The 17,737-nt window shown below is 37.9% G+C and overlaps 1 pseudogene; it reads left to right on the forward strand.

The window, feature by feature from the left end:
- The first annotated feature begins 205 nt into the window (after positions 1 to 205).
- On the forward strand, positions 206 to 3,895 carry LOC102763627 (annotated as a pseudogene).
- Positions 3,896 to 17,737: the final 13,842 nt, after the last annotated feature.

Genomic DNA, 17,737 nt, shown 5'->3' on the forward strand with positions numbered 1-17,737 from the left:
ATGATGGCCAGATGGCAAAATAACAGAAGTAAGAGGTCTAAGGCCATTGAGACTGTCAGCATTATCTCTGTTTAGTAAATGCAGGGGCATCTCTGCCAGATAATTTTTTACACTGATGATTTCTAGGAATTAAGAAAATGGCTTAAAACAAACACTCCCGGCTTTGCAGACGCCACTGCCCAAGAACTGCCCTGCCCGTGACCAGCCACAGTGAACCCCACCGTATTCTTTGACATCTTCGTGGACTGCAAGCTCTTGGGCCATGTCACCTTCGAGCTGTTTGCAGACAAAGTTCCAAAGACAGCAGAAAACATTCATGCTCTGAACACTGGGGAGAAAGGATTTGGTTAAAAAGGTTGTTGCTTTCACAACATTATTCCAGGATTTTTGTGCCAGGCTGGTGACTTCGCACACCATAATGGCACAGGCAGCAAGTCCATCTATAAGGAGAAATTTGAGGATGAGAACTTCATCCTGAAACATACAGGTCCTGGCACCTTGTCCATGGCTAATGCTGGACCTAACACAAACAGTTCACAGTTTCTCATCTGCACTGAGTGGTTGGATGGCAAGCATGTGGCTTTAGGTCAGGTGACAAAAGGCATGGATATTGTGACAGCCATGGAACACTTAGGGTCCAGGAATGGCAAGACCAGCAAGAAGATTACCATTTCCCTGACTGGTTTGGCTCAGTGGATAGAGTGCCGGCCTGCGGACTGAAGGGTCCCAGGTTCGATTCCGGTCAAGGGCATGTACCTTGGTTGCGGGCACATCCCCAGTGGGAGGTGTGCAGAAGGCAGCTGATCGATGTTTCTAACTCTCTATTCCTCTCCCTTCCTCTCTACAAAAAAATCAATAAAATATAAAAAAAGATCACCATTGCTGAATGTGAACAACTCTAATAAATTTGACTTGTGTTTTATCTTAACCACCAGACCATTCCTTCTGTAACTCAGGATAGCACCCTTCACCCCCATCAGCTTGGAATTTTCTATAATCTTTGTGCTCTTTCCACAGTTCATTGGCTTCCATAATTCCCTTAGTCCTTCCCAGTATAGCTGGATTGCAGAGTTAAGTTTATGATAATGAAATAAAAACTAAAGTTGTCTATAAAACACACACACACACACACACACACACACTCAGGATAGCACCCTTCACCCCCATCAGCTTGGAATTTTCTATAATCTTTGTGCTCTTTCCACAGTTCATTGGCTTCCATAATTCCCTTAGTCCTTCCCAGTATAGCTGGATTGCAGAGTTAAGTTTATGATAATGAAATAAAAACTAAAGAACACACACAACACTCCCCTCCCCCAAATAAAAGATATTATGAAAGTCAGTCTTACAGAGAACTGGTTATTTCTAGGAATATGTCCTTTTTTTCTCTTATGAATACTGAAACAGGAATTTGAGTGTACCTGGGTGTGAGAACTTTGAGTGAAGTAAGGTGAGTAAATGAATTTGCATACTTTTTGTGAGCACCATTTAGCTGGCTTAACTTTAGTCATAATAGTCAACTCTTCTCAGATAATAGGGGCATAGCTTTGGAAATGTGAGGGCTGAGCTCAGCTATAGGCACACTAGCAGCTGCAGTGGCCCTGTCAGAAGCTCCCAGGGCACACATGGTAATGGAGGATGGTGACTGGATCTGGGATTGCATTGTACAAGTGCATAGCTGCAGCTTGCTAGCTTCAAGTGAACCCAATGGGGCATGCAAGTGAGATGAGATAGGAAAGGATCTGGTCCCACAAGCAACTATGTGGCCTTGGCTCTCTGCATGGACCTATGAGGCTGTAGAGTCTCACCCCAGATATGTGCATGGTGGTGGAGGTCAGTGACAGAATTCAGGCTGGCAGCATGCTGGTGCATGCATAACTACAAAAGATGGTCATGAATTCATGTACCATGGTGGGGCTCAGCTGCAAGGGTCAAGGCTGACATTTTGCATTCACACAGCTTCAGAGGGTAGAAATGGCTGCCATTGTGGAATCTGGGCTCCAATGAGAGGGGGAAAAGGGAGCATGGGGGTGGAGGGGCTCAGGTTAGTGTCTGCAAATGCAAACACTGGTAGGGTGAAAATTTCAGTGGTGAAATATGTAGTGGTTCTGAGCACTGTGCTGGCCTTTGATTTCTTCAGCAAAAAATATGGGGGTCTTCTGCAGAACAATCTTCTGGGGTCTGTGATGGGGTCATGAGTGATGAAACCTGAGGGAGTATGCATCATCCACAATAACTACTGAGGTCTTTACTAACAAAGTCTGCTGAGGTCGTCTACAAAGCAGGGCCCTGGGAACCACACTTACGCTGCATGGCTAATGCTAGTGACCCTGCTCTTCTTCCTTGTTCCTATTCTCAAAATGCTCAGCTTCTCTGGACTCTGGGTGAGGTGAAACTGAAGTGAGTTCTGTGAGCAATCCCATGAAAGGCTGGGAAAGCTGATCACTCAGGGAACTCCGTTGAGCCTGGGAATTCCCTCTTGACTCTGAACCGTGCCAGCTTATAGGAGAGGAAGATGTAGGCAAAAGGAAGCTTCTCTTCCTACCCTTTATTGAGCAGTTATTCTCAGGTTTTTTGTTCTACTTTGTTGCTGAAGCCTAAGTTGACTTCTGATGTCTCCCAGATATATTTTCATTCATGGAATACTATGTAATGGTTGATCTTTGTAGGTGGATAGAGTCTTGGGTCTTCTACTCTGTCATCATTGTGATGTCACTCACTAATTCCCAGAGGTCTTGAAATCTGCCCCCTGCCACCCCGAAGATGTCACACTGGTCCATTACATTGATGACATTATGCTGATTGTACCTAGTGAGCAGGAAAAAGAAACTACTTATTGGTAAGATATCTGGGTGTCAGAGAGTGACCTAAGCCCAACTGAAATTAAGGGGCTTCTACCATAGTAAATTTTCAGGAATCCTGTGATGTGATGAATATGGAGAATCCCTTCTAAGATGAAGGATAAATTGTTGCATCTGGCACCTCATAAAAACAAAAAAGGAACACAAAACCTTGGTTTTGAAGAAAACATGTCCTCCTCAGTGTATTACTCTGTCCTATTGTTAAGTGACCAAAAAATCTATTTTGAATGAGGCCTAGAACAAGAGAAGACTCTGAAGCACATCCAGGCTGTTGTGAAAGCTGCTCTGTCACTTGGGCCATATGATCCATCAGATACAATGGTGCTCAAAGTGTCAGTGCAGTTAGGGATGAAACTTGTCATCCCTTTGGCAGGCTCCTATACATTAAATACCTTTCAGGCCTTTAGGATTTTGGAGCAAGGTCCTACCATCATCCTCAGATAACTAACCTCCTTTTGAGAGACTGCTCTTGATTCATTTCTGGGCCTAAATAGAGACTGAACACTTGACTATAGGACACCAATTTACCATGCAGATTGAGCCACACATCATGAAATGCATATTATATGACCCACTAAGTTGTAAAGTTGGGCATACACAGAATAACTCCATCATCAAATGGAAGTGGAATTTATGTAACTGCACTTGAGCAGGAACATAGAGGTATAAGTAAGCTATATAAATAAGTGAACCAAATGTCCATGGTCCCTACTCTGAGTATACCACCTTCTCTCTTCCAGCTTGCATCTATAACTTCATGAAATAAAAATCAACAAAATCAGTTGATACTAGTTCATAGAGTCAAAAGCTTGTATCAGAAACATTGTTATCTAATAGCTTCTGCTCCAAGCCACCAATCGTGTCAGGATATATAGGACAAGAGCCTCCCTAATTCCTTCACAAATAAGTCTTGTTCTCCATTTGGTCCTTTCCTTTCAGTTAGAAAACATCTAGGTGCTATCTTACATCAGTATGGAATCACAAAGATAGCCATCTCCCAAGATGAGGAGAAACCCAGTTGTTACATCTCCTAACAGTTCCTTGGTCTGCCTTTACATTCAATCACATACAATGTCAGCCATAACTCTGAGTTAGAATACCAGTGTCAGTTCTGAATGGGTCTACTACACCTAACTTCCTGTAAACATCACTTTCTGTCAAAATGTGTTCCTTCTCTGCATTCCTTCAATATATCCCATGGCTCACAAACAGAACTTTCTGGTGTGGAATGCCTACTCTGTTTATATTGCTGATGAAAATTTTTTTTTTCCATGTGTATATTTATTTAATTGATCAATAACACTTTAAGAGTAGGGAATTGTGTGATTATGCTTATGCTCATACTGCTATCAAACTCAGAAATAATGCTAGCCTTAGTTCTTTGAGTCAGCATGCCATTAGCTTCTGTGTGGTGGCCCCAGTGAAAGAGCCATTATCATGTTGTGTGCATGTGTGTGTACTTTGATTTGTGCATGCACATACATGTTTGTCCATATGATTAGACACATGTTTTTTCTATGCCCCATGAAAGTGTTCAGTCTATGTCCCACTATGTAAGTACCAATAGAGTGGACAAGAACTTATCCATTAGCCTCCAGATGAAAATCAATGAGGGAGCCCACCAGCAGAGACACTAACTCTTTTCTTCCCATTTGAAAATTATAGTACCTCCAAAGACAAAAATGTTATCTTGTTTTATTTTAGACTGCTTAACAATACAATTTGTCCTTAATGCAAGGGCTATTACTGGCTTAATAATATGGCTAATTTTTGCATGTATAAATTTCCTCTGTCCCATTTCTTTTTTTTAAGTGTGTTTGTCACAATTTCAAATTATAAATTCATATTTTAAAGACAGAAAAATAAAAAGTGAAAAATAAACAAACCTATAGCTTTACCTACCCAAAGACATCCCAATTAATTTTATATGTACACTAGAGGCCTCGTGCATGAAATTTATGCACTCGGGGGGTCCCTCTGTCCAGCCTATGCCCTCTCAGAGTCCAGGAGCCCTCGGGCCATGTCCAACTGATGGATTAGGCTCACTCTCCACGAGGAGTGGACCTAAGCCGTCAGTTGGATATCCTTAGTCCTGCATGGAGGAAGGAGAGGCTCCCGCTACCACTGCTGCACTCACCAGCCATGAGCCCGGCTACTGGCTATACAGTGCTCCCCCTGTGGAAGTGCATTGCCACCTGGGGGCAGCTCCTGAGTTGAGTGTCTGCCCACTGGTGGTCAGAGCACATCATAGCGACCAGATGTTCTGCAGTTTGGTCAATTTGAATATTAGCCTTTTATTATATAGGATTTTTCTTTATGTTATAATATATTTGTGATAAATCTTATGTTATGTTTGTTGTCTTATCATCGTTTTAGGTACTTCAATTATTCGGTCATACTTCTTGTGAATGTTAGAATATAATTTTGGAGAAAGAACTATACATGTGCACTTTATCATAAATGTATTGAAAATGTAGGAAATAAAGGTTTTTCTATATTTTTGAATCTTTTTTTTGACCAATGGAAATGTGTAAATTCCCCTAGCCAAGGTGAATGATTATGCCAACTATTAGTACTTTCTTAGATTCTCCAGTCCCAGTGCTGAAGTAATTTCAGACCTAGAGGTCCTTAGCCAAGAGAGCTTGTCAATTCTTCTATGAGAGGAGATATTTAGGTTTTTTTTCACTAGTTTTTACAGAGGTGACCAATAAACACACAATGTAATTTATGCCTTTTCAAATACAATGTGTTATTATTCCAGGAAGCTGCTAAAGATGTTTAAAGTCAAGACAAGTAATGTTCCAATTGAATTTTTTTAAAGATTATGCTTTAATAAAAACAGTTTCATCTCAACCGGTAGGAAGTTAGTTCTTTGGTGTTAGAGGTCTTAGAGAAGAATCAATTGATTCCCATCTAATTTCCTCAATGAGCTATGGACAAAACACTAAGTAAGTGGAATGCCTTGAGGTAGAGTAATTTACAACTCATGCTTTCCTGACAGAGGAGAAAATCAAATGTCTTTTCAGAACCTACTTAGACCTTGAAACAGATGTCTAGAGATAAGGCAATGCATGTATAGAAGACAGTATTAAGGTTTCTGTAGATTTAATGGAACTTATTTACTACATTATATCAAAGCTCAATCTAGTGGGTAAAATATCTAGTTTCTGTATAAATAAATTATAATAGCAAGCAATTAACCTTTATAAAATTTATCTTTATCATTGAAAATATTACAGATGTTCCCTTTGTTTTTTTGTGTATTTTTCCCCATTGACCTCCTCCTTCCTGCACCCACCCCTTCTAAGCCTTCACCACATTATTGTCTGTGTCCCTGGGCTATGCATATATGCATATAAGATCCCCAGTTAATCTCTACCCCCAAACCCCTATACCCACCTTCCCTCTGAAATTCATCAGTCTGTTCCATGGTTCTATGTCTCTGATCTCTTTTGTTCATCAGTTTATTTTGTTCATTAGATTATACATATGAGTGAGATCAAATGATACTTATTTTTCTCTGACTGGATTATTTTGAGGAGCAAGTAACATTAAACACAGATTTTGTTTTAAATCTATGAATATTACTAAGAATGCTATATTTTAATTATAGAGCTTTCTTTATCCATAATGCAATTATATATTTGATGAAACTTCCTTCATTGGTTTTAAATTTATCATTGCAAATGTAATACTGAAGTACATGATTAACTGGGTTATAAAATATATTCATTTTCATCTTGTGGATACATAAAAATACAGATTCATTTTGAGATTATTAATTTCATTTTGCAAGAAAAATTACTTCATCTTCTAGGAGTATAGTTAAGTCCATACGTGGTCATTGCTGTTAAACTATATTAATACTTACTGAGTAAGACCCTCCCAATCTACAATTTTTTTAGTTTTTACCATTCTAGAGAATGCACAGTAATGTCTAGTATTTTTGTACCTGGAATCAAAATGGGTTCCTGTTAGTGTTTGGCATCAGAGATTTAGGAAAAAATGTAGTTAATCTGTTTTGTCCATCAAAAGACCCAGGCAAGTGAGTCTTAGGGACATGATGTTATCATTATTTATTAATAACAATATTGTATTTCAATACTTATTATATGTTAAATTGTTCCAAGAACTTTACCTACATAATCACATTTAATCCTCACAAAGATCTCTCTGAAATAACTACTTTACCTATTGTATAAATGAGGAAATAGATTTTAAGTGATTAAAGAACTTACCCTTTGTCACACAACTAGTAATTTGTAGAAACACAATTTGGATCATGTTGTATGATACAAAGATGAATGCCATTAATCTCTACAGTATCAGCTCCATAATAAAGCAAATTTAATTTTCTCTATATTATAAATATCAAGATGTTCATTTTTTTATTAAGAGAAGGAAACGTGTAGCTAATGAATACATTATGACCTTTAAGGAGATGATATGATGTCTCAGTCTGAAGAGGGAAATATGGAAAGAATAGGGATTTTGGAGGGAGAAAGAGGTGGCATTAAATCCTAGCCTCACTGCTTACTAATTGTGCAGTGTGTAAAACAGATAATAATAACATAATTTTAAGAGGAATAATGTAAAGAAGATCTAGCATCAGTGTCTGGCATATAGGTTACCTAGTCAATAAAATTAGCAATTTAAAGGCTCTGAGAAATACTGCAATTAAACACATACACACACACACACACACACACACACACACACACACATTTAACCCATGTTTCTCAAGTGGAACTCCTGAATGTCACCTATTTCCTGGAACCAAGTGTTCCACAGAGGCAAGCATGGGAAACTCTGAGTTAAGATAATCACCATCATCCTAAAGAGAGAGGAAATCAATAGGAGTGTAACAGGAGTAGTAGCAGGAAGGGTAAGTAGGGAGAGATGCAAGCCATACATTTTAAGATGATTCTACAGGCTTGAACTAATGATAAAGCATAAAGAATGATAGAGGAAGAGGAAGCATAGGTGATGCAAAAGTTTGAGCCTGAGTTGAACTAAAGCATCTTCAGTTTTTACTTGAATATTTATTACTTTAAGATGTATTTTAATGTCTATGTTATTTCTTTAAGATGTATTTTTAATTTATGCCTTCAGCATTTTGCAGGGAAGTGTCATAGAAATAACAGCAATGGAATTATTGAATTTACTGACTATGGCTCAAAAATGTTTGCTCTCGTGCCTAAACATTTAGGCCTATTTTATTTCTACATTGCCAGTACTGTGTGGAGAGGGCTGAAAGAGAGAAATAATTTTATGAGTACATAGAGTCCCTGAGAAATGCTATGAACATTTAGAGAGAGACATTAAGACTTTGGATATGAAAGGATGATGATTTAAAACTTTATAAGTGGGTCCCATAGGATCTATCATGATTAAGGGAACACTAGTCTAATGGAGCATATTTGAAATTTTCAGACAATGTGGTGGATAGCATCATCCTAATGCAGCAATGATTGTTTTCTACATATTTCCTTAAATTAGATATTAATGAAGCAAATGTGAAATGTATGAATAAATTTGAACAGACTATAATAATTGTTTAATTTGGGTAACCTGCTGATTTCTTAATCAAGAAGAAAATAAGACAAAATCTTACAGCTTAAGAAGAATCAAAGTTTGGAATGATTTCATTGCAGCAAAATTTTTCTCAGATAATATCATTATAATACATACCTATGTACAACAAATATCCTAATAGGAAGAAATGAAATCCACTGAAAATGAAAATGTTCAGAATGCATAGAAATGGAGCCGGTTTTATAGCATTTCACTATAAGTATTGAAGTTTTTATTTTGCAAACACACGCAACTTATTTCATTATAGCAAACTAATTATTCCCTCTTTCCAAAAAAATGGGGGTGGGGAGGAAAACCCATAATTTTGCCATTCACAGGCAGTTATCAACACCACAAATATGAAATTAACCCATTTGTTTGAATGCTGCTGGCTAACACTTACTGTTTAGGTGTGATCTCTAACTTTTACATTAGGAAGCAGTACACTATTCATGGAATAGGTACAGAAAGCAAATCCTAAAAGCAATTTCAACAGTTTCATATGCTTTCTTCTCTCTTACAAACATCAAAGTCAACTGCTCTTTAAGATGATAAATTGTGGAAAGGAAACCTGGCAGCATCCATTGGTTTGAGCCAAACATATTTTTATTTTATATGCAGGGATAGCAAGTCAGTGGAGGTGATCTCAAAAATAGCATGTTTTCTTGCTTTCATAATTTTTTTTTCTTCTTAGGGGTTACAATATTGAATTAACTCTCATCAGCCATTGTACTCAATAGTAATCTTCAATGGGTGACTGATATTTGGTTGAAAAGAACAGATTCAGAAGATTTCTTGTTGAAACAAAATTCTTTTAAGGCTCACATTTTTATGGATGTTGAACACTCTCAATTAAAAAAATAAATCAAAAGAAAGAAGTAAAGTGGGTTTCATAGGCATACTATTTTTCAAATAAAATACTGTTGAAAAATATCAGGAGCCTGGAATTTAATCTGAAAACTGTATACAATAGAAAAACAACTTCATTTTAAACATTTATTCTAAACTTTAAAAACATGAACATTCTCTAAGCACATGAGCAAGTTATATTAGTTACTCTTATACTATTTAACTCTTAATGTAAATAATTAGTTAAACCTAGCCTGGAGAATTATAAATTTAGTAAACATTTATTTGAAAATGAAAATTATCCACCACAACATTCTCTGAATGGATCCAAACTGGCAAGGTCATTCTACTTACTGATAATGCATAATTTGCTTACTGATTTAGTAGGGGAAAGACCAGGTTATGTGGATTTTGAAGGTAAAAGCCCAGGCACTGATTCTGCCAAGTATTATCTAAACACTAGTTTTTAAACAGTATTAAAAATTATAAAATTTATGCTCATAGTAAAATTTTAAACAGTAGAAAAAAATATATATATATGTCATTTCCCCACTCTTTAGTCCCACTAGCATTTGTGTATCATTCCAGAAATGTTAATGTACATGTAAGCATAAGCACTTGTCATTTAAGAATATAAATAGGATCACGTTATACATATTCTTCTACAGCATATATATTTTTAAAAAACACACAAATGATTTCTCTTCCTGTTTTTTTCATATAGGATCCCCTCACATTTGTTATTAACTGATGCACTACTCTTGGCATGATTTTCTGGTTTTCCTTTACTTGTGGTCAATTTAATATATCTTCTATAAATTTTATTAGATCCATCAAGTACTTAGTCCATATCATCCTTGACCTCAAAAAACTCTAAATCTAAAGGGAAAGACAGGGACAAAAATCCGGAGAGTAAGAGGTATGCTGTAATAAATACTGAGATGTATCTTTTTTTTTTTTTTTTTAAATATATTTTATTGATTTTTTACAGAGAGAAAGGGAGAGAGATAGAGAGTTAGAAACATCGATGAGGGAGAAACATCGATCAGCTGCCTCCCGCACATCTCCCGCCAGAGATGTGCGCGCAACCCAGGTATATGCCCTCGACCGGAATCGAACCCGGGACCTTTCAGTCCGCAGGCCAACGCTCTATCCACTGAGCCAAACCGGTTTCGGCCGAGATGTATCTTATATCAGAGGTTGGAGCATTTGTGAAATGAACTAACACATTAGACCTCCACACCTGTGCTGCAATATGTGTAGTTAATCCTCCAAATGCCTTATATAGTTTTATCAAAAAACATCAAGAGGGAGATAGTAAAAGTAAACTCTGGGACCTATTTTAACCTATGATAGCTCTCTCTAAAATAGTTTCTTACTGAATTATTCCTTCCTTCCTTAGGAAATTGAAATGATGTTCAGAGCATCCATTTCCCTTTTATTTTATTTGTTTCACATTACTTAAGAACAGGTTTCAACCTTGGCAGGATAAAGCAGGTTGTTCCCACAAACAAAAGAGGAATCAATGTTTTCTCAAATGTAACCAGTTTAAAAATAGATAATGGTTGTTTTATTTGCAGTTCCTACCTACCAATCTTTCTTCTTATTGAGCCTCATTCTGCCTTTATGGTACAGAAGAGAAAAGTTCTGGGTGAGTGAAGGACAAGAACTCCATGCCTCAAGTGCACATACACATGAAGAAACAGAGGCACAGGAATGGCCAGACCCTACCTGTTCTTACCTTTAGAGCAATGAAGTCCTCAACTACTTCTAAACGGGATTGAGTCATATTGACATGGAATATCATGTTCCTTTTCTTGTTGTTGTTAATCCTCATCTGAGGATATTTTTTCCATTGTGGGATAGACTGGAAGGAAGGGTAGGGGAAGAGAGAGGGAGAGAGAAAGAGACATCGATGTGAAAGAGACACATCAATTAATTGCCTTCCAAACTCGCCACATACAAGTTTCAAGTGTACAACTCAATAAAATGCCATCTGGCCTTAACTGGTTTGGCTCAGTGGATAGAGCGTAGGCCTGTGGACTGAAAGGTCCCAGGTTCGATTCTGGTCAAGGGCATGTACCTTGGTTGTGGGCACATTCCAGAAGGAGGTGTACAAGAGGCAGCTGATCGATGCTTCTCTCTCATCGATGTTTCTAACTCTCTATCTCTCTCCTTCCTCACTGTGAAAAATCAATAAAATATATTTAAAAAACAAAAACAAAAAAAAACTGCGGTCTCTCCATACAAGGGAATATCGCTCAGCCATGGAGAGGAACTGGGGGCGAGCCCCGAAGACATTACGCCACGTGAGCGGGGCCAGTCACAAGGGTCAGGTACTGTAGGGGCCCCTCTATGTGAACCGCCCATAGAGACAGCCGTGGTCTCCCAGGGCTGGGGTGGGGGGTCTGGGGATGAGGAGTGGTGGCCGATGGACAGGGTTTCTTTGGGGTGATGAAATGTTTTTTAGTGAGTCAATGTTTATCTCTCATCGATGTTTCTGGCTCTCTATCCCTCTGCTTCCTCTCTGTAAAAAATCAATAGAATATATTTTTAAAATATGCCATCTGCATATTTTATCCTGTGCCCATTGACCCAAGCAAAGTCTCCCCATTTTCCTCCCGTTTGCTCACCTCCACCTCCTTCCCCTTTCCCTCTGGCTATCACCACACTGTTGTCTGTGTCTATGTGTTAAATATGTGTGTGTATGTGTGTGTGTGTTTGCTTAATCTCTCCACTTTCTTTCATCCAGTCCCCTTACCCACCTCCTTTCTGACAGCTGTCTGTTCCATGTATCCATGTATCCCCTGTTTCTATTTTGTTGGTAAGTTTATTTTGTTCATTAGATTGCACATGTGAGACAGATCATCCTTTCTTTTCTAAATCAGAAAAATTAGTTCTTTTCTGTTCCAAGAATGACCTCTACACCTGTGCTTGTTTTTTTTCATTTCCTGACTATCTTGTCTTAGAAGGAAACCCTCTGATAAAGTCTAAATCTTCTGTTTTGCAGACTGTATTCAAAATTTATAATTTCCACACCTGAAAGTCTTTTTTTTAAAGGTTTATTAGGCTATTGTTAGCAAAAAGGAAGACTAGTCTTTAGACATGGAGTCTAAACTAAAGCAGCATAGCTATATAGGAAAGGCAAACATTTCTTTCCATTGTGGAAATTTGCAAATGTTTTTATGCATCAAGTAGGGAAAAGAAAGATATAAAATGTTCTGAAAGAATTTACATTGGTTAAAGACATCGAGGACCAGAGAAGGTGAGGCGGGGCTAGTTCTAGGATAGGCTCGGGATACAAGAAAGAAGTTTTTACTCTCTTGGATAGGTTTTGGGCAAGTTCAGAAAGTTCACATGTAAATCAGAAGCAGAGGCTCTTGGGGTCCAAAGATGTCTGGCTATTCCTCTATAGAATAATCACAGAACTAGCCACCAGGATATTAATCCAAACTTCCAACATACACTAAGGAGGGTGAGCAGTCTTTTGTCAGAGCTGGCTCACAGCTCTTAAAAGGCTCTTTTATATCTTTTTCTCACTCTTTGGCTGTTGAAATTTTAACCTAAAACATCTCAAGTTGTTTTTTTCTTGTCAACTGTAAAATTCTATTATTTTATTTGCTTTCTCTCTTTTTTAAAATCCCTACCCAACGATATTTTTCCATTGACTTTCAGAAAGAGTGGAAGGGAGGAAGGAGAAGGGGGAAGAGAGAGAGAAACATTTATTGGTTGCCTTCCACATATACTCCCATCTGGGCGGAGGATCGAACCCAGGAATCTTTGGTCTGCGGGCTGATGCTCTAACCACTGCACAAACTGACCAAGGCTTATTTGCTGGTTTGATTTATTTCTGACAAATATATTTCTGGCACATTTACTGGTGAAGATTCTTTCATTGGCTGTTATCAATGCCAAGGTCAGTTCAATTAATCACACTACTGGATCCATGTGCAAGGCAACCATTAATGAGGAAATGGAGTGTGAAGAAAGGAACATTCTCTTTGCCAAGCTCTGGGCTTCAGTTCCTGGATCTCATTTTCTTTATGTGTGTCATTGAGAAAACATGTTTATTTTACCTGATATGTTAATCAAATATTCTAGGTTTTGTGGAAGCATGTGCTCATGCCTTGCAGGTAGATCAGAGTACAGTATGCTTCTGTTTGTTACCTTCTATTATGTTTGCCTTAAAAAATCAAAAGTCTCTATGAATGTATCCTAATGAAGAGGGAGCAGTCCCAGCAGTCCCTTACTCTCTGCCACTTATTAGTTACCAAGGAAAAGAGACTGTTTTTCTTCCTTTCTCCTTTTTCTCTTCTCTCATACCATTTTTTCTCTCTTTAATATCATTTGTGCTCTCTTTTCTCTCCCCTAATTCTTTTTTCTTTGGTGGTCACTTATACTGGGGTTATTGGTGCCATGAGTACATTTGGCCCAAGTCTTTAACCCAGGGCACCACGACCACATAAGCAGCAACCATGTGAGCAGCCTGCCCCCATACAAGGAACAGCAGCCCTGTGAACAGCCCTCCCCAGTCCAAGGAGTGGCAGCCTCATGTGACCTGCCCCATCTGAGGAGAAGCATGCCTGTGAGCAGCACACCCCAGTCCAAGGAGCAGCAGCCTCACATGGCCTGCCCCCATCTGAGAAGCAGCAGTCGTGTGAGCAGCTTGCACCAATCCAAGGAGCATCAGCCACACGCAGCCCACCCCCATATGAGGAGCAGCAGTTGCACAAGCAGACTACCTTCAAACAAGGAAGAGCAACTCCATGAGCAGCCCACCCCTGTCCAAGGAGCACAGCAGCATGAACATCCTGCTACCATCAGCAGAGGAGTCACCACTGTTGCATGCAGGCCAACCAGAGGTGCCTCCACCCAAGGAGCCGCTGCCACTTGAGGAGCAGTTGCTGCCCGAGGAGCCCCAGCTGCCGGAGGAGCAGTCCCCACAGGACTTGACACCTAGATCTTTTGATGAGAGCAAAAATGGGGAGACAAAGAAACTCCCAAAGGAAAGAAAAGAAGAAATGACCAGAAAACGGAGGCATACAATATGTCAGAAAAAGAATTCAGAATAAGGGTCATACAGTTTATAAACTGGATGGATGAAAAAAATCAACAACTTATGTAAGAGTCAAGAAGAAATAAAGAGTGATATAGCTACAATAAAAACACACCATGTAATGTTTAAACAATAAATGAGGAGCAGCAGAGAACTGAATTAGTGAATTAGAAGACTGAGAAACAAAACACACTCAAACTGAACTGCAATTGGAGAAAAAAAATAAAAGACAGGAGGAGAGTCTAAGGGAGCTTTGTAACAACATGAAATTAAGGAACATATGAATAATAGGGGTTCCAGAAAGGACAGGAAGAGGAACAAGGGTTAGAAAACTCATTTGAAGAAATAACGTCAGAAAACTTCCAAAAAGTGGGGAAGAAAAAAGTCACACAAGCACAGAGAATCCCAAGAAAGATGAACTTGAAGAAATGCACACCAAGACACATTATAATTACAATGGTAAACATTCAGGACAAAGAGAGAATCTTAAAGGCTGCAAGAGAGAGACAGAAAGTTACGTACAAGGGATCTCCCATAAGATTATCAAATGATTTCTCAACAGAAACACATCAGGCCAGAAAAGAATGGAAGGAAATTTACAAAGCGATGCAAAGCAAAGGACTGAATCTAAGAATACTCAATCCAGCAAAGTTATCATTCAAAAATGAAGGGGAAGTAAGGAGCTTTACAGACAAAAAAAAGGCTAAGGGAGTTTATCACCACCAAGCCAGCAATGCAAAAAATGCTAAAGGAACTGGTGTAAAAAGAAGAAATATAAAAGAAGAAAGAACACAGGCAGAAAGAATAAAAATTGTGACAAACAAGTACCTATCGAAAAACATACATGCACCCAATGTAGGAGCACCTAAATACATAAAAAAAAAAAGAAACTCCTGGAAGATATCAAGGGAGAACATAAACAAACTAAGTGTTCCAATGAAAAGACATCAAGGGTAGAATGGATAAAAGAAAACAAACATGATATATATATAAAGACTTTAACACCACACTGAAATCACTGTATAAATCCTCTAGACAAAAAAATCAGCAAAGAAACAGCAATCCTAAATGACACACTAGATCAGATGGACTTAATTGACATCTTTGGAACATTTCACCCCAAAGCCACAGAATGTACATTCTTCTAAAGTGCACATGAGACATTTTCAAAGATAGACCACATATAGGCATATAGGGTCATAGGCAAAGTCTTTCCAAGATTGAAATCATATCAAGCATCTTTTTAGACCATAATGGCATAATATTAGAAATAAACTACAACAAAAACAACCAAAGAAATTAAAACATTTGAAAGCTGAATAGCATGATATTAAACAATGATAGCATTACCAAAGAGAACAAAGAAAAAAATTTAAAAATCCTGGAAATGAATGACAATGAAAACACAACAATCCAAAATCTATGGGACACAGTGAAAACAGTCCTGAAAGGGAAGTTCATATTTCTACAGGCCTACCTCAAAAAACAAGAAAAAATGGAAAGAAATTATCTAACTCTACAACATAAAGTATTAGAAAGAGAGCAACAAGAAAAGCTTAGAGTGAGCAGAAGGAAGGAGATAATAAAGATCAGAGCAGAAATAAATGACATAGAGACCAAAAGAACAATACAGAAAATCAATGAAACCAAGAGCTGTTTCTTTGAAAGGATAAATAAGATTGATGAACCTCTAGCCAGGCTCACCAAGAAGCAAAGAGAGAGGACCCAAATAAACAAAATCAGAAATGAAAGAGGCAAAATATCAACAGATCCCACAGAAATACAAAGGAATGTAAAAAATACTATGAACAACTCTATTCCAACAAACTAGATAACCAAGAGAAAATGGACATATTCCTAGAATAATACAACTTTCCAAAACTAAATCAGAAAGTATCTAAAAATCTCAATAGGCCAATAAGTATGGAGGAAATGGAAGCATCAGAAAACTTCCAGCAAACAAAAGCCTGTGGCCAGATGGCTTCACAGGGGAATTTTACTAAACATTTAAAGAACTAAAACCTATCCTCCTCAGACTATTCCAAAATATTCCAGAGGAAGGAACACTTCCAAGCTCAGTCTATGAAGCCAGCATTACATTACCCTAATTCCAAAACCAGATAAAAACAACACAATGAAAGAGAACTACATGCCAATATCCTTCATGAACTTAGATGCTAAAATCCTCAACAAAATTCTAGCAAATAAGATCAAGCAGTACATCAGAAAAATCATATACCATGACCAAATAGGATTTATTCTGGGGATGCAAGGATGGTACAATATCCTCAAATCAATAAACGTGATACATCATAGAAACGAAATGAGAAATAAAAATCATATAGTCATATCAGTTGATGCAGAAAAAGCATTTGACAAAGTCCAACACATTTCTTGATAAAAGCCCTCAGCAAAATGGGAATAGAGGGATCACACCTCAACATAATAAAAGTCTTATATGACAAACCTATGGCCAACATCATACGCAGTGGCAAAAACTAAAACCATTTCACCTAAGAAGAGGAATGAGACAGGGATGCCCACTTTCACCACTCCTGTTCAACATAGTACTGGAAGTGCTAGCCATAGCAATTATCCAAGAAGAAGAAATGAAAGGTATCCAAATTGGTAAAGAAGAGTAAAACTGTCATTATTCACAGATGACATGATACTGTAAATAGAAAACCTTAAGACTCCATCAAAAATTATTGGACTTAATAAATGAATTTGGCAATGTAGCAGGATACAAAATTAATGCCAAGAAATCTATGGCATTTTTATACACCAATAATGAACTTACAGAAAGAGAGATTAAAAAAAAATCTCTACCATTGCACCAAAAAAAGTATGATACCTAGGAATAAACTTAACCAAGGAAGTAAAAGACCTGTACTTGGAAAACTACAGGGCACTGAAAAAGAGATAAAGGAAGACATAAACAAATGGAAGAACATACTGTGTTCATGGATTGGTAGAATCAAGCATGGACTACCCAAAGCAATCTATAGATTCAATGCACTCCCATTAAAATACCAATCACATATTTCACAGACCTAGAACAAAATTTCCAAAAATTCATTTGAAATAAAAAAGACTCCAAATAGCTGCAGCAATCCTGAGAAAGAAGAACAAAGTAGGCGGAATCTCAATACCAGATATCAAGCTATATTATAAAGACACTGTTCTCAAAACTGCCGGGTACTGACACAAGTACAGACATATAGATCAATGGAATAAAATAGAGAACCTAGATATTGACCCAAACCACTATGCTCAATTAATATTTGACTGAGGAGACAAGAGCATACAATGGAGACAACAGCATACAATGGAGTCAAGACAGGCTCTTCAATAAATGGTTTTGGGAAAATTGGACAGATACATGCAAAAAAAATTA

Source organism: Myotis davidii, unplaced genomic scaffold (genome assembly GCF_000327345.1).
Source record: "Myotis davidii unplaced genomic scaffold, ASM32734v1 scaffold1146, whole genome shotgun sequence".
NCBI classification, from domain to species: domain Eukaryota; kingdom Metazoa; phylum Chordata; class Mammalia; order Chiroptera; family Vespertilionidae; genus Myotis; species Myotis davidii.